Source organism: Arvicanthis niloticus, chromosome 17, assembly GCF_011762505.2.
Source record: "Arvicanthis niloticus isolate mArvNil1 chromosome 17, mArvNil1.pat.X, whole genome shotgun sequence".
Classification (NCBI taxonomy): Eukaryota; Metazoa; Chordata; class Mammalia; order Rodentia; family Muridae; genus Arvicanthis; species Arvicanthis niloticus.
The window spans coordinates 43,445,245-43,471,782 of record NC_047674.1 but is presented as its reverse complement, the minus strand read 5'-3'; the positions used below and the strand labels follow the sequence as shown (position 1 = coordinate 43,471,782).

The window sequence follows — 26,538 nt, the reverse complement described above, 5'->3', positions numbered from 1 at the left end:
GGAAATTTCTTAATGAAAATATGTTTTACACAATTCACAGTCAACTATAGCAGAGCCTGGGCTTAAAGAGTGAGCAAGCAGTCTAGAATTTTTTTCTCACTTATCAACTTAATGATTCTGAGTTTCATTTCACAATATGTCTGTCATATTTTGTATAATTGACTCTGATATTTCTTTAAACTATCTGTTAGCATAAGTGCACTAGGTGAGGCAATAACGATCAGAAATTATTGTGAAGAGGCTCTAGAATCAATATTTCTGTGCATCAATTTTGGTATCAAAGCATTTTATAAATGTGTGTCTTCTTTGCAGCAGTTAATATTAAAGTCATTCATGAAAATTATTCGCATAGAAAAAAGTCCAGAGTAAAAGAAAAAGCCAACTTAAATATTTCCTCTGTTTTTTTTTCTAGAAATGCATTAACATCAAGCTTTTTTATTTTATGGTATCCATGGTATGATTTTTTTCATATGTTACTAAATGCATACATTACTAGATGCATTACTAAAGCAGTGCATCTGAGGCTGAATTTATTAGTATCTGACAGACAAAATGTAAGGTTCCTTAAAACATTTTTGAACATTTTGTAACATACATAATGATAAGTCATAAGTAATGAAATATTGCTTAAGGTCAACATTTAATGTTCTACTTTAAATGACATTTAAAATTAATATAGTACAAGGACCAACACTAATTGAAAATACTGAAGAATATGAGCAATGCCTAGCACTGAGGACAGAGATAGATGGTGGGATACCCAGGAGCCTTCTGTCTGAATGTGTGGTGCAAAGCTGGAGAACAACTCATTGCAAAAGCATATGCCAAAATAGTTGGTATACACTGTAATCTAGATTTAAAATGAAAGTCAAGTGAGATTGCATCGCACCTTGTATCCCCATCTCTTAAACCACATAAGTAAACGTGATCACATGTGTTGATCCTAAAAATAAATTAAGAGTAACATGGGCAGAAAGACACCCCAAACCAGGATGCCCATGACAATGTCTGACTGCCCTCCTGACTCAGGATGGAAGAGGGATGTGCCTACATCCTATGCCTGACAAGACACCAATAAAACCTGAAATCCTGTGGTCAAATAAACTTGATAGGAAAGTTTTCTCACTTTACATCAACTATGTAAATTCTAGGTGAGAGTATCTTAAACATGTGAAAAGCAATTCATAGTCAATCTTTAAGAATGAGTGCTTTTATTCTTACAAAATAAAAGCCTCTCCCTCTCCTTCTCTTCTTCTCTCCCTTTCCCCCTCTTTCCTTATGTGTTCCCTGCAGCCCTCTTTCTCCTCACTCTTTCTGTCTTTCTCTGTCCCCCACTGTCTCTACTCCTTCTCCAGCACCCCTTCCAATAAACTCCGTTTTATTCTTAGCCCGCTATATCCCTGATTCCTCAGGGAACACCTTGGCAGGGCCCGCTAAGGTGCTCCCTCTCCCTGCATTGTACCACAACATTTTTGTTGACACAACAGCCATAAGTTAAATCAAATCACAAAAGAAAAGTAGAAATTCTGAGAAAGGATAATTTTCATTAGATAATAATAGATAATAGTAATTCTTAATAGTTTCTCAAAATGCTATCACAGTTTTGTTCATTCCTTAATTTAAAATATTAAAAATGGCTAATAAAAAGCAGCTGATAGATTTCAGCAAGAGTTTAGCTTTTGAATATACTGAACAATAAAATAGTTAAGTTCCATTTGATTTAATCTCCAATGATAAATTGGTCATAATTGCTGGACAAGAAATATTCATAATTTAGATGATTATTTTAAAATACTGTTTAATATTATTTAAGCCTGTGATGTTTCATATGTATATGTTTTAAAATTTAGGGAAAATTATTCCTTATTCCAAATTGTTCCAATGTCTTATTTTGTTCTATATCATAATAACTCAAACTCTTCATTTAAAATTTTTCTATGTTAGAGGAGTTAGAAAAAGGACTGAAGGAGCTAAAGGGGTTTGCAACCCCATAGGAAGAACAACAATATCAACCAACCAAAACCCTCCCGCAGAGCTCCTAGGGACAAAATCACCAAAGAGTACACATGAAGGGACCTTTTAGCCCCTTATGTAGCAGAGGATGTTCTTATCTGGCATCAGTGGGAGGGGAGGCCCTTGGTCCTGTGGAGACTCGATTCCCCAGCACAGGGAGTCTGCTAGGGTGGTGATGTGGGAGTGGGTGGGTGGGTGTGGGAGCACCCTCATAGAAGCAAGGGGGAGGGGGAATGGGATAGGGGGATTGTGGAAGGAAAACCAGAGTGTGGGATAATATTTGAAATGTAAATAAAATTTAAAACTAATTAAATTTTTTTTTCTATGTTAGATGAGCTGCTTTAGGAATGTGAAACAAAATTAATTATAAATATATATATGTATATAATATGTAATAAGTTATATACAAGTATATATACTAATATACTTGTGTTTTGAATGATGGTAGCTTTCAATCTCTTTTTGATTATATACATTATGCATATAATATTAGCTAATTTAAAAAAATTTCTTGTATGTATGTATTAGATACATAGATACATTAGATACATAGATACATAAATATATGATATTGAAACAGAAAAATATCATATTCTTTGTACAAAACTAACAGCCATGTACAAAGTGATCCAGATAGTAAGTCACAACACAAATATGTGCACTTAAGATTTTCATTTTGAATTACAGTTATTAGTTAAATCTGTCTGGAGTTATAATTATAATAAGCAAAAACTGGTGTGCAGAGAAGCAGACATCTTTACCAGATTTCTTCTTATAAAAGATCATAAGACCTATATTAAACCAAAAACTTTAACACACACACACAAACACCCTCTTCTTAGAAATTGTACTATACAGGATTTAGTGACTTGGGATGTGTTCCAAGCAAACCTAAAATAAACAATGCCTGTGTAATAGCTATCTTAGTTCAGATGTTTAGGAATGAAGTGCTAAGTGGAATAAAAAGATCTTTGAGATATAGTGTGGCTTCTGAAACTCGATGATATACATCAGAAAACTGAAAACCTGAAGAAATTATATACTGATCTTTTGTTCTAACGGTGCCTTAAAATTTGTGCATCAAACTTAAACATTAGGGGGAAACAATAGCTCAGATTAAAACAAAGATGAAATTTGACTAGATAACATAAATTCCAATGCTTCTTACTGCATAGATAAGAAATGTCATAGATAAAACCATATGTTCAATAGGAATATAGAGACAACCATATGTAGGAAATTGATTACACTTGCATGCCATGAAGTATTTACAGATATGTGAACTATTCCAGGGGCGAGAATATTCCACATGCCACCATGTGTCAAAACAAAGGAATAATTCCACTTCAGTATAGCTAATGAAACAAGTTTATTTGAGGTTATTACAGGTAACTTAAAGAAGAATGAGCCGCTTATGGGCAACTATAACACTGAAGAAAATGTCTTCCTCTCCCAGGAACTGTTAATGACCTAGAAATCCTTGCAAATGGGGCAAGGTCTTGTGAGCTCACTCCTATCACACACACACACACACACACACACACACACACACAATCTATCAGTCTTTGGGGCAGTGGTAGGACCTCTAATCCACCCTTTTCCATGACAAAGGGGCACACCCTTATGCAGGTTTTCTTTAAAAAAATCTCAGCTGCTGACAATTACAGAAAGCAAAGGTCACAGAATACCCAGTGCATTGGATTCCACAGCATCTTTCCAATTATCCATAGTAGTGTTACTCAGTTAATTCACCACAATGAGGTCTGGAAATATATTAATAGAAATATGTTGTTTATAAAAATCTAGCTGAATTATTTATCATAATCAAAAGTGTGATTGTAGACAAAAGTATACACATTTTTGTATTTTTACAATTTGCTATAATACAATACTTTACAAAAAAAATCAGTCTACCATTTTGAAAATCTGAACAAAAGTTGTTAGATTTCCTTAATGTTGGTGAATTCTTTACACATCTCCCCCCCCCTTTTTTTTCTGTAAAGAACTGAGTAAAGCAGAAATGGGCAACAAATTATCAAGTCAATATTTCACAATATTGAAAAAATAAATGGCATAGTAGAAAATGGTGAGTGGTGGAATATTAATACACAGAAATGAGTGATTTCTTCTTGGTTTTTGTTTCTCTGGGAATGTGGGGGTTGTGCTTCCCAAATCTGCTGCTGTCTTACTGCTCCATTTTCATATGTTTATTTTCTCCTTTGGAAATATTTACATAGCAATATGGTTGAATCAAAGATAAAAATATAATTTATATTTTTATCTTTCAATGAAAAGAATGCTTTCCATTTTACTTACTCACCCAGAGTGTTTTGGTTTAATCTTATATGAAATTTAAAATAACTGCATTTCTAATGTAATTTTATATATTATTATATTATTAGTGCAACATAAATACGTTTATATGATTTTAAATGATTTTACATTTAATATGTATTAAATAGGAAGAAGGCACAATGTTTGGTTTGGCTTACCACTGAACTCATATTTTCTCACACAATGCATAATTCTGCAGTAAAATCTATTGATCAACCCCTTCTTATACTTATGGCTGGTTTTAAAGAACATACCGGAGGATACCAATTATTTGGTGAAACTTAATACATGAAAATCTTATCCCACAACAAACACTACATAGTGATGGTTTTGTTTTGATTTTTTTTTTGCAAATTTATTTTCCAAAAGTGATGTGCAGAGTTTCTGGATTTAGAACTTCAGCACTTTAATTATGACTAACTCCAAAGATCCTGCAAATATTTTTTATTTAAAACAACATCATGAAATCCCATTTGAATAATAGTAAATAAAGTCACAGAGCCATGAGCTCCACAAGAAGAAATCCCAAAGAAGGTGCAAACAAATGTTTAGGAGTTCCTCAGTGAACAGTAAAGGCTGTTGAGCTGGAAGGGCTCTTACCACAAATACAGCTTGGGGCTGGAGACATGGCTCACACTGCTCTTCCAGAGGATACAGTTTGGTTCCCAGCATCACAGAGCAGGTCCCAACCATCCTGACTCCAGCTCCAGGGGACTCAACACTCTCTACTGACTTCCAAAGGCACTGTATACACATGGTGTACAGGGATATACATGCAGGCAAAATGCTTACACACATAAAGTGATAGTAATTCTTTCAAAGAGGATTCAATGTTAGAACACAGAGGTCTCTGAGGTTTGAAAGGGCAGCTGCTATGTCCAGACCAAGGTGAGAATCAGTCAAAGTAGAATAACGTCCAATCTCTTATTCCCTGAGTTTTAAAATTCTTTCGTCCCTTAAACTGTATTTTACATACAGGCCCACTTTTAAATTCATTCAGCGCAGGCAGCTGTTTTGTATCTCTTTCCATGCTCTATCAGCATTGATTCGGATGTTTTCATAGAATCAAGAATTTGCACTAATTTTTTTTTTGTGTGATGCTCACTGTGTCCACATGACTAATACTTAGTTGTCCTGGTTATTTTAAAAGTTACGTACTATAATTAGTTTTAAAGTCATGTGGCCAGGATACACTCAGTTTGTTCCATAGAGGTACAAACATGTATGTGCATCTACCAATTGTATCTTGCTAATTATATTATATTCAAAAGATTCAAATCTCTATCATTTTAACTTGGTTTGAAACTGACCATCTATTGCTATGCAATGTCTACAACTGTCTTACATGTGGCTCTTGTTGTGCTTCTGTAAGTATCTAAAACTTACTTTATCCTGAGTCTGTGTAGGCTATAAAACTTAAGAGGCAACAATGTCACTATGAATGACAGGGAAAGAAGCAGCCCCAGGCATAAATGCCTGGACCCTCTCCCAGTCTCCACACTAATCCTCCTAGGACAGATGGTATCACTCTGTGTTTCAGCTTCCCCATTTGTAAAATACGAATAGCAATAATAAAAATAATAATAAAAATAGGAAACAAAAAAATTTTCCACTATACCACAAGAACACTTGCTTAACTATGATCATAGCAGCTTCATCCATAATAGCCAGGAACTGGAAACAACCTAGATGTCCCACAACCAAAGAATAGATAAAGAAAATGTGGTACATCTACACAATGAATAACTACTCAGCTATTAAAATCAAGAACATTATGAAATTTGCAGGCAAATGGATGGAACTAGAAAATATTATCCTAGGTGACATAACCCAGACCCAAAAGGACACACATGGTATGTACTCACTGATAAGTGGACATTAGCCATAAAGTGCAAACTAACCATCTACAATCAACAGATGAAAAGAAGTTAAGTAACAAGAAGGACCTAAGGGATATTTGAATCTCACTGAGAAGGAGAAATAAAATAGACACCAGGGGTAGAAGGATGGGGGGTTCTGGGTGGGATGGGAAGGTGAAGAAGGGAATGGAGATTAGGTACAGGGAGATGGGGGAACAGGACAGGGCTGGGAGTGAGACAGGAAATCAGTGGGGGGCATCTCCTAGACTAGCCTGAGATCTAGAATGTAGGAGGCTCCTGAGACTCCATGGAAGTGACTGTAGCTGAGACTCCTAGCCGGTGAGAATATGGAGACTGATGTGGTCACCTCCCATAGCCAGGTAGGACTTCCAGTGGTTGGAGAGAGAAATCAACCCACTCACAAAACCTTTGACCCAAGATGGATAGGAATAAAGATGGAGTAGAGATTGAGGGAAAGGCCTACCAATGACTGGTACAACTTGAGAGCCATGCCATGGAGAAAGCGAACCTCTAACACTATTAATAATACTCTGCTATGCTTGCAAACAAGAGCCTAGCATAACTGTTTTCTGAGAGGCTTCATGCAGCAGTAGATGGAAACAGACTCAGAGACTCACATCCAAATATCAGGCAGAGCTTGGGGAGTCTTGTGGAAGAGTATGGGATAGGATTGAGCAAGCCAGAGAGGTCAATGACAACATAAAAAACTAAAGAGTCAACTTACTTGGTCCCACAGAGGCTGACCAACCAAAGAGCATGGAGGGGCTGGACGTAGGCCCCCTACACATTTGTAGTAAATATGCACCTTGGTCTACATGTAGGATCCTTAAAAAATGGAGCAGGGGTTATTTCTAACTCTGTTGCCTGCCATTGAATCCCCTTCCCTAGCTGGACTGCCTAGCTGGGCCTCAGTGGATGAGGATACACTTAGTCCAAGGGCAGGTTAGTACCCAAGGGGACTTGCTCTTCTCTGAAGAGACAGGGAAGAGTAATGGGGGAGGGGTTTGTAAAGGTGACTTGGAGGAGAGGAGGGAGGCAGGGCTGCAATCAAGAATGAATGAATGAATGAATGAATGGAGATGGGTTTACAAGGCCAGTGCCATGGCACAGTGGATAAACATACTTGCTGCTAAACCTAATGGTCTGAGTTAGAGCCCCAAGACCCACAAGGCAGAAAGAGTTTGGTCATCTCTCCTCTACAACTACACAAACTACACTAAACTAGCGTGAGCCCACCTCAACACACAGATAAATGATAAATAAACAAAATAAATGAGAACAAATGGATGTAATCCTTTTCTTCAATCTCTGAGAAATAAGGACAGACATACAATTGCCACAGTTAATACTCGATGGCATTTATGTTACTTAAAATGTGGATATCTGTGACACGTTTATTTTCAAACTTTTTGCAATATGAAATGTTCCATGCTTTCTTCATTTTTTTTTTTTTATTTCAACAAATAATCTGTGGTAGCAGTTGAATGTTAGGCGTTATTATAGCACTGCATATATAGTAATGAACATGGACAAAACCCTTTCTGGGAACTAATGTTCCATTAAAAAAAGACAGAACCAAACCATCATTTGTAAAGTGGTCAACAGAGAAATATAGAGGTAAAATAAGATACATAAAGGGCAAAATGCATTAAATTTAAAACTGGTTGGTCAGAGAATGTTGATCAGTAATATTATTTAATAATATTGTATTGGCTGTTTTTGTGTGTCAACTTGACACAAGCTGGAGTTATCACAGAGAAAGGAGCCTCCCTTGAGGAAATGACTGCATGAGATCCAGCTGTAAGCCAGTTTCTCAATTAGTGATCAAGAAGAGGGTGGGGCGGGCATTGTGGGTGGTACCATCCCTTGGCTGGTAGTCCTGGGTTCTCTAAGAAAGCAAGCTGAGCAAGCCAGTGGAAGCAAGCCAGTAAGGAGCATCTCTCCATGCCCTCTGTATCAGCTCCTGCCTCCAAGTCCCTGCCCTGTGTGAGTTCCTGTCCTGACTCCTTTTGGTGATGAACAGCAATGTATAAGTATAAGCTGAATAAACCCTTTCTTTCCTAACTTGATTCTTAGTCATGACATTTTGTTCAGGAGTACAAACCCTGACTAATATATATATATATATATATATATATATATATATATATATATATATATATATATATATATATATTCAGGGAGAGCAGCTGAGACTACAAACAAGGCTAGGAAACTGACCTATGGCAAGACTTTGCATGGAGGTCAAGAAAAGCTGAACCAGGTTAAGTGACAGGTCATGTGGCAAGAGGCAGTTTCAAACAGATTGAATCTATGTGCCACAACTCTTTCTTTGCTTTTATGAAGCAAGTAGAAGCAAGTGATGAGGAGCCATTGTGAGCCTCAGAGTAGAGCAGTGGTTTGATAGACCCCAGGATTGACCAGGATTCCTCTGGTTGCAGTGACAAGAATCAAAGGGAAGGAATTAAATGTGACATCTTCATAAGCTGAATCTGATTGTGCTATTTTTGGCTTCTCTTTGCCCAATATGCTTTTTGAATCTCTTGAGTTATCTTTTATTGGTATCATTTTGTTGAAGGCCCACCACTCTATTTTTTTTATTCTCTCATTTACTACCTTCCAACCACAGTTCCTACTCCCTCCACTCCTCTAGCCCCTCCCCCTAACTCCACCACCTCCATATCCACTCCTTCTCTTTTCTCTTCAGAAAAGGACAGGTCGACAAAACATGGCATATAAAGTTACAATAAGACTACAATAATACCATCCACTTAGGTAGATAGGGCAAGCACCTACAAGGAAAAGGTCCCCAAAGCAGGCAAAAGAGTAAGAGACAACCCCTTCCATTATCAGTAGTCCCACAAGAACACCAATGGATGAAACTAGAAAAAAAAAATCATCCTGAGTGAGGGAACCCAGACCCAGAAAGACAAATAGGATATGTACCCACTTATAAGTGGACATTACCTGTAAATTAAAGGATAATCATGCTATAATCCACAGGCACACCACTTCTTACTGATAGCACAAAGCTGAACTGTATTTATAAAACAGAGTTTGTAATTTAACAGCATCTGAACTTGGAGCAATGCTTATCTTCTTCTACGTTTTGTCTTAAAATACGAGGTATCCACCCACTCATCCAAATTAGGTGCATCTATTGCTCACTAATCTGTCAGCTTAAAGAGGGGTTCTCTCCATCATTTCTCCATGTCTCCAAGTTGTCTATATGTTGCTCTTGATGAATAGCCAAGGTGTATACAAAGCCATCTAGACATTTTCCCAGTGAAAATTTGCTTTTCAGTCTATCTCCCTTCCCTTCTTTTTCTTCATTTATTAATCGCTCATGTAATAATCCCCACAACAGTTTTCCCTTTTTCTACTCTTTTTAGTTGACCTCAACTTCCCCTCTCTCCCAGATCTACTCCTCCAATTCCCGTCAGAAAAGAGTAGTCTTCTCAGGGATAGCAACCAAAAATGACAAAAACAGTATGATAAGGCACAAACCCTCACATTCAGGCTGGACAAGGCAACCCGGTAGAGAGAAAAGGGTCTCAAGAGTAGGCAAAAGAGTAAGAGACAGTACTCCCACTGATAAGAGTACACCCAAAAGCAAGCTAAACAGCCACAGCATGTATGTTGTGGACCTAACACAGACCCATGCAGATTCTCTGATTGTTGCTTCAGTTTCTGCGAGCCCCCATAAGTGCTGCTTAGTTGATTCTGTGGGCTGTGTTCTCCTGGTGTCCATGACCCCTCTGGCTCCTACACTCTCTCCTTTCCTCATCTTCATCAGGGTTCTCAGAGCTTTGGCTAATGTTTGGCTGTGGGTCTAGAGGAAGCCTCTCAGATGGGGATTGGGCTAGTTACCAACCATGTTTTGTCTCTTCTATCTTTTTAAATAAAATCCTGTTTTTAATGTATCCTAAATTCATAACCTTTCCACTTCTTCATGCCTCATTTAGTTTTCACATACTAAAAACTTTATTACCATTCTCACAGTTATATTTTTCTTTCCCAATGATTGAAAACATTTAGCCACTTCCTCTGTGATGATTTGTATATGCTTTGAGGGGTGGTTAGCTCTCAAGTGGGTGTGGGTGTGAGTTCTGTGTGTCTTCTGCCCCAGGCAGCTCAGGGAGGCTCGACTTGGGGAGCAAAAGCACAGAAATTTGACTGAGTTCCCTCTACAAAATGCAAAGGCAATTTTGTCTTCTGGTCATGCCCTGACATTACCTCTTCACATGTCCCTGACTAAAGTCTTCATTAACTCATAGTAAATGGTGTTACACAGGGATTTATTCTTGCTCACTTAATTTTATATCCCAATAAGCTCCATGAGAAATGCAAACTGTCTCCTTTTTACCACAATTGCTTCAAAACCAATGCATTTTAGAGCTCTTACACAATAAATGAATATTTGATTAATGAATAAAATCCATGCCTATTATGTAAACATAATATCGCCCTTGTAAAGCATACAAAATACAAATTAAATAAGATAAGATATACTTAAGCTTTGAATTGTGTTGGCTACTCAGACATATTACGTTTCAGTATAAACCAATGTCTTAAAGAAACCAATGTCTTAAAATCATTACCTCCAACCTAATCAGCATTTAAAATACAAGAGTACATTCACTTGAATTTGAAACATGGCCATTTGAATGGCAGGACCCTCAAGCTCAAAATGTATGCTGTGGACATAATTATCCTTTCCACAAGATAGATTCTTGTTCTACAGTATCAGTCCCACCCACACAATGATCCAAGCCATTAATATGAGACGGATTGTAGCTTACTGAGTCTGTCTTTATTCATCAATTTCTAACTGTGAATCCTGAATACCATAACTCTCCCACATATCTATCTCTTCCCACATAGCTCTACTGACAACATAGAAAAAAAATCATCTTTTCTGAGATGGTTTCTAAAATCAGTTTCTTAAGAGTGTTTTCTATGTCCTTGCTGATTCAATAAATCCTGCATACCATTTCTAGATCCTACAAACTTTAAAACTGGCTCCCTGTCTCCTACAGTGATATGGGGGATTGAACCTAGGGCCTCCCTCATATGCGCTCCACAGTACTACACTAGTGAGACACACCCCAGTCCTTAAGCTTGCTTCCTTGCTTCCCCTAGATTTAAAACTCTTTGACATACACTACTTCTTGCTAACTCTCCCAACTTAATATGTTTCCCACACATACACACAACAAACACACACATATGTACCACACATATGTGTTTATTTCAGTTTTCTGAAAATCATGTCTGGTATATAACTTTATCTATCATAGTAATCTTATTATCAGCTTATTACCAAAATAATTTTATGTATTTTAAAATTATTTCATTATTGATATTTTATGTAATACTTCATATTTGCATTGGTGATATAAAACTTTCCTATGGAGGTAGGCTGCTCAAAGGCCTCCTTTTTCTGTTTCCCCAGACCCAACCCTCTAGTCTCATCCCTAGCACTCCAACAGAATATCAGCTACATTTTCCCCCACACATTAACACTCACATCTACTGGGGATCCCAAAGACAGTCCCGCTTAGTCCCCCTTCTCCTACTTGCTGCTTTGATTCAGATCCTAACTCCAGAAGGCACCCCTGCTAACCCAAGGGCCACTCCTCTCAGGACAACAAGGCAGCTGAAAGCAGAGCTCTACTGTTTCTGAGATTCAGTTTTTCCAGTCTGATCCCCAGCTCTGTAGCAAGAAACCTGCTATGGTCTTCCTTTCCTCTTTGACTCCCATCCCAACAGATCAAAAAGACCTCTCCCTCTAACCTTTCTTCTTCATCCCAATATGGCTGCCTCCAACACAAGCAGGCATTCCTTGTGAACATATCAGCTGAACTGGCCAGCAAAACAGGTAACATACAATAAAATCCAGAGAGAAAACAAACCAAAAAATGCCCAACAAAGACAAATTCAGAAGTTAGCACCCAGACCTTTAATCATCACAAAGCTACATGCTTAAACACCAGTGTAAAAACACAATCAATAACACCTGGGGCAATTTTTTTCAGCAAAATAATAGAAGAAAATTTTCTTACCCTAAAGAAGAAGATACCCATAAATGTACAAGAAGCATAAAGAATAGCAAATAGATTGGTCCAGAAACGAAATCCCCCCCCACCACATAATAATCAAAACACTAAATATATACACAGAACAAAAAACATATGAATATCTGAAAGATAAAAAGACCAAGTAATGTATTAAGGCAGACTTAGAATCACATTTGATGATGACTGAATGATGACTGTAAAAGACATAGATCATAGATCAGGCAGTGGAAAGAAAGTATAAATTGGAGGTTTCCTATAAATCCCTTCCAGCAGAACTCAGGGAATACTGTAGAAATCTTATAAAGGCCAGCGCAAATGAAAGACACCAGAACAAGGCCCTGAATCAACTAAGCAAAGCATATGTGAGCTTACAGTCTGAAGCAGCAAGCACAGGGCCTACCTGGGTCTACACTAGGTTCTCTGCAAATATGCTATACCTACTATCTTAGTATTTTTATTGGACGTGACTGTGAGAATGAGAGGGTCTCTGATCGTTGTGTCTGCTCTTGGGAATCTTTCTTCCTCCTATTCGGTTGCTGTGTCCAACTTCAATATGATAGTCTTTCATTTATCGTACTATATTTTATTTTTTCACGTTTGGTTCTTATTACTTAGAAGCCTCTTTTCTTGTAATGAGAGAAAGAAAAAAATGTGGATCTGTAAGGGAGGGGAGGTAGGGAAAAACTTAGAGGAGTAGAGGGAGGGAAAATTATAACCAAGACGTATTATATAATGAAATAATCTATCTGTAATAAAAATGTTCATATGGATAATATCCCAGTAGAAATGTATTACAAAGAAGAATTAATAAACACATTGGGTATATTTCATTTAGTATTACATTCCTAAAACTTGATTTCATTTTTTTCCACTTTTAATTAAAATTTATTCCTAATGTTGGTAAAGAAAACTTACAATATAATTCCTTTATATTTGTTTCCTCTAGAGAGATCAAAAAGTAAACAAGACTACACAACTGGGGGATTTTAAAACACAAGTAAAATATTGCCTATAAAAATATACACAAACTTCATTTTGACTAATTCAAGATAACATTTTTAAACAATTTAATGAACTCTCACACTTTGACCTACCTATAAGTACTAATTGCTTAAGCTAATTTTTTTTTTATATTTCTAGAGCTTTCTCCTAGCAAGCTCTATTCTCAGATATGAGTATACATGCTCCCTTTGGGACACAATGCAATATTATGCATGTACAGGACAAATGTAATAGATGAACAAGAATTCAGGGTCCATATCCAAGTCACATGCAATACAAGTATAAGCTGTTGGCTGCCCGTTGAAAATGTTTAGAGAACAGTAACCAGTAACTACCACAACAAAACAGCATCACAGTTGAATTGAAGCAATCTAATCACATTCAAATGCATCAAGGTCAGAAACTTTGCTAGAGTAATTACACTATGTTTTGATGTGAATGAAAATAAATATAGCACGCTGAAAGTACTGGCATGCACCTAAAGTGTGTAGTGAGAAAAATGCTGATTCAGAAGTGGAAGAGGTTATACTTCCTAGTTTTTCTTAAGCAGAATGTTCATGCAATATTGATATAATTTACTTATAAGTATTTTCTATGGAGAATTGCAAGAGAAACAATTACAAACAACAATGGCATGTTAATATAAAAATATCAAAATATTTTTATAAATATAAAAATACCAATTAGATTATATATATATATCAATTTATCAATATAAAAATATCAGTTTTTATTTTTATTCACTAACATATTTGAGGGATTAATCTGACAAACAATTTATAAAAAACCTCGAAATTCTAATTGTTATAAGAACTCAGTACAATTATAAAATAACGCTAAGAAATGTAAATAAATATTAGAATGGAGTGACGATGTCATTTTAAAACCCCAATTCTAATGTATACTCTGATTGCATGGAGGAACTGGGCTAGCAGTTAGTTTAAAAGCTCTCTGAGATAACAAGGTCTAATAAAAATAAAATTAATTTCTCCTCTCTCTCCTCTCTCTCTCTCTCTCTCTCTCTCTCTCTCTCTCTCTCTCTTTCTCTCTCTTTCTCTCCCTTACTTATCTTTAAGTGGAAATTAATAAGGCCCTAGGGGAACAGTAAAAAGGTAGCCAACTACCAACAGGACACCTATAAAACAACCCTTCTGGAATGTAGAAATTGGGTTTTTCAATCTTGAACACTATAAATATAGATATATAAATTGTATAAGTTGCACAGATTGTGGTATTTTTACACCTCAGGGACATAAATATCAAAGTCAAGACAAACATACTAACATAAACATTTGCATATCTAAGTATTGTTAGGATGTTAGGTCTACTCAATTGAAGAAAAATCATGCCTGACGCTTGAAACCTAGACACCTTCCTGGAGCTAGTGAGACTGTGTATTTTAGAGAGGAACCTGCTACTAGCACTTTTTTGACCAAAATAATTTCTATATGCATCCTAAATACTTATCTTTTACACACAGACAGGTATAGTTATCACCTCTCATCAAAGAAGTTTCCCATCTCACCAGACAGAGAACATATCAGAAATGCACAAGTACTGAGAACAGCTAGCCACGGGGTGCCCAACCCAGCCAATACATATACAACATAACTCCTAATGCATAGGGAGTACAATAGAAAATGGGACATGAAGATCGTCAGAGCCAGTGCAAGAGGCGGTCTCCTGTGAGATTATGTCTCTGATAAATGGCAATACCAGCAGACATGCTAACATGGAGGAAATCTCACAGGACCTGGTCCTTAGATAAAGGACTACAGGTTGCTAATGATTTTGGAAGAGGCAGAATTAGTCTTTCAGTGATGAAATCCCTAATTGGTTATCCAATATCAAAAGGTTACTAAGTGGACTCAGAAAGCTGTCGCTTTATATTTTACAAACACATATCAACATACAAATACTCCTGTGCATGCTTGTGTGAGGGCATGCACTCATGCTTGCATGTATGTGTGTGTGGGTGTGTGGGGGTGTGCATGTATGTGTGTGACTGTGTAACAGTAACAGTCACAAAAAGCAAGGTCATGGATGTGTGAGAGAAAGGGCGGTCAGAGGGGAAGATACAGGAGAAGTTTGAAGGAAGAAAGGTAAAGGAGGAAATGATGTGATTATATTTTCCTAAGTTAAAAAAATAAAAAAAGCAGCAGTAATCTGATTCCAGAGGCCAGAAAGAAAATGTAGTTTATCCCCTTGTCCTTGATAGTTATATCAATAATATCACCCTATGGCTCCATTGTGTGATTGTCTTCATTACCTTATGTTCCTGTTGCCTATGTAAAATCATTTCTTCCTTTTTATTCCTCTAGACCTAGATGTGACCCCGCCTTTCTAGCAGTTAAACCCTGACTGGATTACAGGAATCTGCGTCTACCCTCACTGCTATTGTTTCTGATGAGAGTCAGAAGTGTGAGAGCATCATATTGGAACAATTTTTATGAAGAGACTGTAGCACATTATATATAAATCACGATGCATGAAGAGACAGACAATGACAAAAACATATAAAGAAAGATGGAGAGGATAGAAAGGGAGAGAGAAGAGGAAACAGAGATAAGACGGGGGGGAAGGGAAAGATTGAGGGAGGGAGGGATGGGAGAGCATGCATCAGTTTGCCTTAGGAGAACTTGGAGTTAACTTATATCACACATTTAAATACAGCAAGTTAGCAAACAAGTCAGAAAGTTTTACTAGAGAGATATTCTAGAACCAGAAATTTACTGAACTCAAATAACTGAGAATCCAGGAAAATTGGCATAATTTCAAATTATACAAAGTTGAAGAGAGGCTAAGTGAACTCAATTTTGGATAAAGTAGGGAAAGAGAAAGTCACAAAGTGCAGAGAAAAGATAATTTTGTGAAACAGATAGTAAATGATTAAAAAGTTTAAGAAGTGTTGCTGGGATCCGTGAAAGGCACAACAGACTATGAAGCAGAGCACTATCCAAGGGTATAGGTGTTCAGAATCATATTCTAAGAACAAAATATATTGTGTCAGACCAGCTCATATGCTGAAGCCATAATCTCCAATAGGATGATGGTATTTGGAGTTGGGGCTCATAGGGGGAAATGGGTTTAGACGAAGCCTTGTGGGTGAAGCTCCCACAGTGTGATTAACTCTCAGTGTCAATATAATCTCTCAGTGTATCTACTTACTCTCTTTCACTCATTTTCTTCATTTTCTGTCTCTGTCTCCCTCTCCATCTCCCTTCCCCCCTTCCAACTCAAAAAAAAAAAAAAAAAAAAATGAATGTCTACTCTCTACCAACACTAAATTAGCTCCCACACTGACTTTGGACCATTAACCTCCAGCACTGTCGGAAATTACTTTTTTTTTTTTTTTTTATCAAAGTCATCTAGTCTAGTCTACAATGTTTGGTGACAACAGCCTAAACAAAGACACCAATCAAAGCAACTCTGCCACCAATCCAAGTATTGTTGAAAACTGTAAAAATTCCAAACCTAAACAAATTAAACAAACAAACAAAAAATGTCTCAGTAAATCCCAACCTAACTATATAACTGAGGACAAACTTAAAATATCCAGAGCCAAAGGATGAGATCCGTTCCAAAGGGTTCTAAGAGTGAGGAGACAAGATGACTTAACAAGAGCCAGCTGAAAAGACAGTTGGGTTAGTCATTGGTGATAAAGAAAAAATAACACCAAACGAAATTCCATGGAAGTAAAAAAATACCCCTTAGAAATAAAGTTATATTTCATCAACCAAGGAGTGAATGACATAATCAGAATGGTAGAGAAGGAAATACTAATGGTCATATTTAGAAGAAAGAAGAAGACCAAATAGATATAGACATAAAAGAAACTACAGTAAGAATCAGTAAGTCTAAATGAATATTAATGGTAAGTGAAAATAAAGTATTTATCATAAAGAATAAATCATAGTGCAATAAAAGGTTAGGGAATATAAATTAATGTGGCATAGTGTTCTTCTATCTTCCAGGAAGTAGTAAATATATTCATACATTAAATATTAATCATATAAGAATTGATGAATAACAAAATAACAAAATAATGTATTATTGACGTATTAATGGCGACATAGGGTGATGGATATAATTATTTTAAAAGAAAGTAATAAAAATAAATGCCAAAAATATAAAGTACAGTAGTAAATTTAAACACAAACAGTGCTACTTACATTAGATGAAAGCAAGTGAAATGTCCAAGTTTTGAAAAGTCACATTAAAGTTTTAAAAACTAATTTATAACTGATACAGAACAAAAACACAAGGTGTGCATATTTATGGGATATCATATCTCTATTTTCATAAATGTGTATATTATATAAACTTAAAACTTGATAAAGCATACCTATCTCTTCATTTAAAATTTCTTTATGGTGAAACAAAATTGCTTTCTTCCAACTTTTTGAATACACAGTAATTGTCCTCTATACATACATTCTTGTAGAAGAGCACACCAGGACTGGCATTGACCTAACTGCAAATTGATACCTATCAATAAATGCTTCTCCAGCCTTCTCCCTGGATCTATGAAGCCTCCTCATTACCTCATTCTCAACAAAATGGGAATTTTAAGGTTCCATGCATTAGTGAGATACAAATATATTTATCCTTCCGTGTCTGGCTTATATCACATAACTCAATGACTTCTAGATCCAACCAAGTTGTTAGAAATGACAGAATGTTATCGTTTCATAGATGAAAACCATTTCTCATAAAACATTACTTTCAACAGTTCATTGGGGATGGATACTATGGTCCTTCTCATTAGTTGATTATTGACAGTGATGTTCCAGTGAACATGGCCATGCAGATATCTTCAACAAGGCAAGTTTATTTCCTTTGGATATATTATGAGTATCAGGACTACTGGGTAGTGTTCTTTATATTGGTTATAGGAATTTAGGGTTAGGGTTAGGTTTAGGGTTAGGGTTAGGGTTAGGGTTAGGGTTAGGCAGCACATTCTAACACCAACACTTCCTGGTTAAAACAGAAAACTATTTTGACTACTGTGAGATAATATCTCATATGGTTTTGTCCCATTTCCATAAAATTGTTTGCCATTGCTAGTTCTTCACTTGAGTAAAGTCAGCTTAGGTATATGTGTATAGTCATTATTTTTTCCATTGCTATGACAAAATACCCAATGGGAGCAACTCAAGGAAGGAAAGTTCATCATGGTAAAGTCCTTACTCATGCTTGAGGCTGTTGATCATCAGGTACCCAAAGCAAGAATGCAGACAGTGATGCATGTCAATGCTTAGTTAGCTTTCTACTTTTTATTTATTCTGAGACTCCACCATCATTTAGGACTGGTGTGTCCATATTAATAAAACCAACCAAGAAACCTCCTCACAGACAAACCCTAAAGATTTTGTTATACTGATTCTAAATCTCTTAAAGTTAACAATCAATATTAACTTTTATAATTGACAAACTTTTAAGTCCAGCTACTTGAGATTTTTTTTTCTGATTTTCTGATGCTTTTGGAATCCCTTGGATATTATAAATATTATCTCTATGAATATCCCATCCCATTCTATGGTTTGTTTCTTCATTCTTTTGATTGAAATAATATTCTTTAGTATGATATAATCCCATTTGTCTATTTTGCTTCCATAATCTGTACTTTTGATATGCAAATCATCATTTTTATATCAATATCAAGAAAATTCCCACTGTTTTCTTGTATGGATTCTGATTCTTATGATGTATTCTTTTATTATTTAAAGCCCATTTTTGCATGTGATGTAGGGCTCCAGTTTTATTTTTTTATTGTGGATAATCTTGTCTTCCTAAAAGTACTTACTGAAAATAATTTCCTCATCACACATTCTTGGCTGTAAAATTCATAGACTTATGTTTGGTCCTTATTATTATTCTGCATTAGTTACCTTTAGTCTTGGTGTGGGTTTGGCTCAGGATTTTAGAATTTTGCTTCATAGCAATTTGACTCCACTGCTTTTGAGCCTACTTAGAGGCTGAAACATCATGAAGGAGGGCTAAGGTGTTGAAAATTGTTGATGTTATAGTAGGACAGAAGCAAGCCAAGAAACAGAGAAATGAAGGGACCATAGTCATCTATTGCTTTTAAGTACACACCCATAATGAGGAAGTTATAGCCTCCAAGATCCAATCACCCCAGAATGTTGATGTGCTAGAGTCTTTGGCGAACTTGAGACTGACACAAAACTTCTTTAACTTATCAGCAGTGGTCACAAGCCAGCTTCCTGTAGAGGATGACACAAGTTTCCTTCTCTAGTCTCATGGGTGTTCCTCAATACATTGAACTCTCTCTTCAACTTTTCATATGAGAAGGCAGTCCATGTTCATCTTTATCTTCATCTCTTGCTCCCTGAGCCCCATTCCTGTTGTTATATCCACTATCGGTAAAACCAAAAAGTGGGTTTGTTTCACCTCGTGTATATAACATCATCATGACATAACTGACATTGAAGACTTGTCTTTTCATTTTGATAATCAATACTTTCATGCATGGACAGCTTTCAGTTGGCATAGGTAAGTTCTGCTTCTTCAAAGGACCCAAACTTCACTACCAAGAAAAAAGGGCAGAGGCCTCCGCCTCTGAGGGGGGCAATCCTGTGTGTGTATGTGTGTGTGTGTGTGTGTGTGTGTGTGTGTGTGTGTGTGTGTGGTGTGTTGTGTGTGTGTGTGTGTGTGAGAGAGAGAGAGAGAGAGAGAGAGAGAGAGAGAGAGAGAGAAACTATGCAATATAATCACTAGCATATTCAAGCTCATAATTAATTCTCTACCTTCTTTAGGTGAGTGTTATGGTCTGAACAGTAATTCTTCACTATCCTTTATGCCTAGACAGAATTCATACAAATTCTTCATTTTTCTGTGTTGTGAAGTATTTAAAACACTCCCAAATATTCTACAGTATTAAAACTTGATCTAAAAATAAATACATAAACATTGATTCTTTTTAATTATTCATCAGATTTTACAAGTAGCATATTTAAAAAGGTGCAAGGGAATATAATGGGGTCTATCCATATTCCTCTGTAATCTTCTATCAAAATGATTGCCGCATAAAATTCACAACAAATTCAGTAATTTGTTCACCAAAACAAATTCACCAAACAATGCGTTTGGTATTTTCTATACACCAAAACATTTCCAGTTCATTCTAAAATAGTTTCACTGGATGTAACCATATAAAGCAAGATATTTTTTGACCACAGGTATACTGAAGGTAGTTTTATATGATTCATTATCTAATATTATACTATAGATTTTTATTTCATTGTACAAAATTCTGTGACAATTTCTTTATTTATGCATGATTTTTGAGATGACAGATATTAGAAAGTGGCACTGTAAGCATTTAATTCATTTATCACCCCATTTTAAAATACATCCAGTTGTACAAAGAACTAATATGCAACATATATGAAGAACTCAAAAAACTAGATATAAAAATTAATTCAGTTAAAAATGGGGTGCAGATTTAAACAAGAAATTCTCAATAGAATGATCTCAAGTGGCTGAGAAACACTTAAATGTTCAACATCTTTAGAGAACTGTAAATAAAACTTCTTTGGGATTCTATCTTACACCTGTCAAAATGACTAAGATCAATAACAAAAGTGAAAGCTCATGTTGGTGGTGTATGGAGAAGAGAAACACTCCTACATTGCTGGTGGGGGTTCCAACTTATAAAGCCTCTATGGAAATTGGTGTGGCTGTTCCTCAGGAATTTGGGACTTTACCTCAAAACCCAGCTATAGCACTCTCAGGCATATACTCAAAGGATGCTTCATCCTACCTCAAGGACACTTGCTCAGCCATGTTCATTGCTGCTTTATTTATAATAGTCAGGAACTGAAAACAACCGAGATCCCTTTGATGGAAGAATAGCTAAAGAAAATGTAGTGCATTTACTCAATGGAATATTACTCAGCTGTTGAAAATAATGACATCATAAAATTTGAAGGCAAGTGGATGGAAAAAATCACCCCAAGTGAGGTAACCCAGACCCAGAAATACAAGCATGGTAAGTATTTGCCTGTATGCAGATATTAGTCATTAAATAAATGATAATTATCCTATGATCTGCAGTCCCAGAGAGATTAGATATAAAGAAATGTACTAGAAGGGACACATGACATGCCCTAAGAGGATAAATAGAATATATTTTATGTGGACAGAGGACAGGAACAGGGGGATCAGTTAGTGAGGGGGAGAGGAGATGGTGTTGAAGGGGAGAATGCAGGGAAATCCAGCTAGAATTGAGGGTCATTTGAGGGATGATATGGAAACAATATAGTAGAAACTTTCTAAAATATATGAAGGGAAATCTAAGGAATTCTCCAAATAATGGGCGAGACTGGATAACAATTGGCCAAATCTTATCACCAAGTATTGTCCAGTACTGGGACATGTTACATTCAATTTCTCAGACAACCCAGTTTGGAGATGAATCTTACAATTCAAAATCCCCAAACAACCCCAGGCTGTTGACAAGACAATATATTTCTCACTACAAATGGACAGGAAGAGCCCGTTGTTGAAGCCAATGCCCACAAAACGCATTGAACATGATGTTGTCAATCTGATGCTCATATAGAACCTTTACCTATATCTTCTAAGTGTCTTTGGTATGGGAAAGTATTATGTAGACTGCCAAAAGAGAAAAATAAACACCAACCCAGCCACAAACCCTTTGATTTACAATCTGTCCTGCCTGTAAAATAGGCTAGGGTAATCAATTTCCAAAGTCCTGAGGAACAGCCACACTAGCACAAAACTTGGAGGAGTAGCCAACTGATGTAGGATTTGACTTAAGGTGCACTCCATGAGGTGAATCCCATACCCAACACGACTTGGGTGACCAAGAACCATAGACCAGATAACCCAATCATCTAGGACAAAACCAAATTCTACTTGTTAAAACAAAACAACAACAACAACAAAAAAAAAACATTATGACTTCTAATGATATTCTCCTGTACTTAAATATCAGTGTCCCTTTCAGTTGTCCTCAGAGAAGCTTCCTTCTGCAGCAGACAGGTACAAATACAGAGACCCACAGTGAGAACTTATGCAAAGAGAGACCTTGGAACAAACATCTCTAAATGGGATGTTTCCATCTGATGCTTCCTCTGACAGCTCAGGGAACCCCACGGAAGAGAAAGTATAAAAACTGTTATGAGCCAGAGGGAGTAGAGGACATAAGTATAACCAGGCCCTCTATGTCACCTGAGCAAAACTCATAAGGACTGAAGCAGCAATCACAGGGCTTACCCAGGTCTGCACCAGGTCCTCTGAGTATGTATTTTAGCTTTCACTTAGTATTTTTATAGGATTCCTGAATATGTGGCCAAGTGGGTCTCTGATTCTAGTGCCCTTTCTTTGGGGCTCTTTTCCTTCTTTTGGTTTGCCTTATCCAATGTTGATGTGATGGGTTTTGTTTTACTTATTATATTTTATTATGCTAAAATAATAAACCTTTCCCTCTGTTCTTTCCAGTGATTCCCAATTTCCTTCTACTCTCAAATAGATAACATTTTATGTGATTAATTTATACACACACACACACACACACACATAAATACAACTTGTTTAGTCTATATTTGTTGTTTACATGTATGTGATTTCAAGTCTGACAACTATGTATTGGGTAAATAATTAATGGTTCATCCCTGTGAGAAGTTAATTTATGAGAATAATATGCTGTTGTGTATCCTACAAATGTAAATATTATTAAGGTTTTGAAATATAATTCTTCCAAATGTCAAGCTGTGAGAAAGTAAAACATACTGGATATGTAGAAATCTATCTGTATTCTGGTTTGGTATAAAGCTTAAAGAAAAAAATCAATGAATCTAACTGCCTTATTAAATTCCATGGTAAATTGATTTGGAGTAATCATAAACTTACCAAGGTCTTCTCCCAACTTTTTATGAGTCACAGAATAGAGAAGATTATATGTCTTGCCTCTTAGTTTAAAGTTCTAGCAATGGAATACCAGAATTTCCACAAATGAGCTGGTGCTATCAAACACACAAAGCATACATAAACCTGAATACATTCATATTGTAAAGAAATGTGCATAAAAGATGCAAAAGTATGTAACTGGTGATACAGCTCAAAGTACAGCCAAAATTTTCTTTAAAGATTTTAGAAAAACAGATGTTTTCTTGGGAGGAAGCATATTTGCCTTTTATATGGACTCGCACAAGCTATACAAATTCTCTGTGGTCCAGTTTCCTTGTAAGTTAAATGAGTTAATATTACTGAAGATATAGGAATGATGTTTGGTATACAGAAAAACACTATACAGATGAAGGTTAAGGAAATGGGCTGTGATGTTTGAAGATGGATACTTCCCATCCAATCCATGCTAACTCTTCTTAATTAAAAGCTCTTGTTTTATAGGAATTAGCATATTATTATATCATTCTAAGGGAAGGAAGGTGATGGAAAAAAGAAGATAGGGAAGTTAGGAGATGAATAAAGAGGAGTGGAGAAAGGAGGAAGAAAGAATTAAAGACAATACTCCATGACAAGCTTTAGCAACTGATAAAAGAATTAACTGGTGCTAAGATATGTAGTTGGAATCAATATTATTTTTCAAGGTTACAGATAATTTTCTGCCCAGAAATTTGAGTAGTTTGTGATGAAAAAGATCACAGAAAACTTCCCAAGGCATGCTTACAAAGTCTCTTCTCTATGCTGATCTCTCTAGACTTCTAACCTCATTCAGCTGATTGCTTTTCTCATTAAAATAGTAAGTGTACCTTTCCAGATTTAGTTACTAGCTGCTTTCAAAAAACCACAGACAAATTATTTCAGATATTTTTATGACTGACATCAAGGTTAATCTAGGCATAATATGACTCTAATTCTGTCCATAATTATTAACTTCATAAACATTTAAAAATCAGAAAAAGTAGTCTAATGGCAGCAATCTAGTATGACCCTTCATGTTAGTTTAAATGCCCTGAACAAGGATGGAGTATGAATGGACATGAACAATTGAAGGAGGGGGAGAAGGAAGACAAGGAAAATCCTAGATTCAAATGCTACTACCAGAAACCTAAATTAAACTAACTTTGCAAAGGTCACACTTGGGGATATGAGAAATGCAGGTAACATCAAGCAAAGTAAAGCAACAGATAATACCTCAAAAAATGTTTTTAAATTCCATTCTGAAAATTTGAGTTGGGACATCAGATTACCCTTCAACTTAGCATTCATTGTTATGTTAGCCTCAAATATTTCTGCACAATAAAATATGTAACTGGTGAGTATGACTCACTGGGTAAAGAACTTGCTGTACAATCATGGAGAACTATGTGCTAATCACCTGAAACCATGGAAAAGTCACAATTAGTAGCATGCGTCTGTACTCAATTATGGGGACACAAAGACAGGTGGATCCAAGGAGATCACTGGTCAGCCAGTTTAGCAAACGTGATGAGTTCTGGGTTTATAGAGATGCCCTATGTCAAAAAAATATTGTGGAGAGTGAGAGAGAAAAAGAGATCCTTAAATCAACTACTGGTCTTCACATGTTTCCCTATGAGCAAGTGCATCCCATGCACACAGGTGTCTATCATACCTATAGAACTTAAGTAAAATAAAACAGAAATACGCTTATAATGCATGAGGTCATACAGCTCAGATACTTTTAATAAATTTACTGATAGACATACTTTTTTCATGTCTCATATTTCCATGTTTTTGTATCTTTCCATCTATGAGACCAGCAGCACATTATAAAGAGAATCACCATCTAAAACTTTTGAGATACACAAGAAACTATTAAGTAGATTTCACTATCCCTGGTTTATTTTATGACAAAATAGGCATTGGTTAATTTTACAAAAGTTACAAACATCAATGAACTGATGATTCTGACTTATGAATCAAAGTTATGAGCCTTAACATTAAAAAAATACAGATTTAAGGTTAAAGAAACTTAAGTTATAATTGCATAGTAAACAGTTGCTGGAGTGTTTGTTCATATTGGTGTATCTTATATAGGTCTGGATAATGATTTCTGCCACAGTGATACCATCTTCACATCAGAGGCTGTGAAGGAAGACACTTGGGAACCATTAATTAGTCCCCAGAAAATTCTATTCCATGGCTATTATATCGGATGTATTTTTCTGTATCCTTATGGTCCTCATTTCTAGGATCCACTTGCTGTCCCTTACTGCTAAAACACCAGGTATCACTCACAGTTTGCAATTGAGAAATATATTTTATTCAATAATGTGAAAATTGTTGTTGAAGGGTCACGATTTTTGGAGAAATGATACGGAAGTTTGACCATGTAGAAACATTCACTTTATTTGGATATCTTTCATATGTCCACTGACAGTTGACAGCCAGTGTTGCTGAAGCTGGAGACTGACCTTCTTAGATAGCCCTGGCTATCAGTGGGCATGCCTCAGTAGAAAGGCAAGAAAAATATTTAATCCATGAGTGTTTACTCTAAGGCTCTCCCCTCTCTTCTTACGGAGTGTAACCCGTGGCTACAGAAGTCTCAGTGGTGTCACAGCCTTTGGACCCTACCCTACTTTCAAAGCAATGTACTACACTCTGAATCCACGACTCTTCAAATAAACAAGCATATGGCTAAGACTTTTTGTTTATTTGCTTACTCTGTTGTTTTTTGAGACATGATCTCACTATGTAGTCCTGCCTGGCCTGGAACTCGCTATGTAGACCAGGCTGGCTTTGATCTTTTTTGCCTCTACTTCCTGAGTGTTGAGACTACAGGTGCATGTGCCACCACGCCTGGAAATGCTTAGACTTTTAAGCAAACTATTTTCTATTGGAATCCCTACATGGGCCCACGAGGTAATTAATATTCACCTTCTTCCCCTGAAATCACGCACTTGAACATTTCTCTTTTTGTTTAGCCTACTGTCAAAATAGAAACAGGAGCAGCCTCATGCTTGTTTCTAAGATGTTTTTCCCACTAAGAAATGTTCTTAGAAATAAACACCACATTCAAGAGAATTCCATCGCTAACGTACAAGTTAGAAGCAAATGGAAGCATTTATCAAAACTAAAAATATAGATCCTCTAGCTCTTGTGAACATTGTATTAAGGAAATAATTTTATTACTTACATACTAGCATATTACAATAAGCATAATCACCATCACCAACAACCTACCAGAAATAGCTTGTTTAATAAGCTATAGCAAAGTGCTTCGAAGCTATTTACACCCTTTCTCCTGTTTCTAATGA

General features: G+C 36.2%; 1 protein-coding gene across 37 annotated transcripts in view; it reads right to left on the bottom strand.

The window, feature by feature from the left end:
- Nucleotides 1–26,538, bottom strand: part of Rims1 (regulating synaptic membrane exocytosis 1) — a 468,064-nt gene that overhangs the window by 208,693 nt on the left and 232,833 nt on the right. The window lies entirely within an intron of this gene.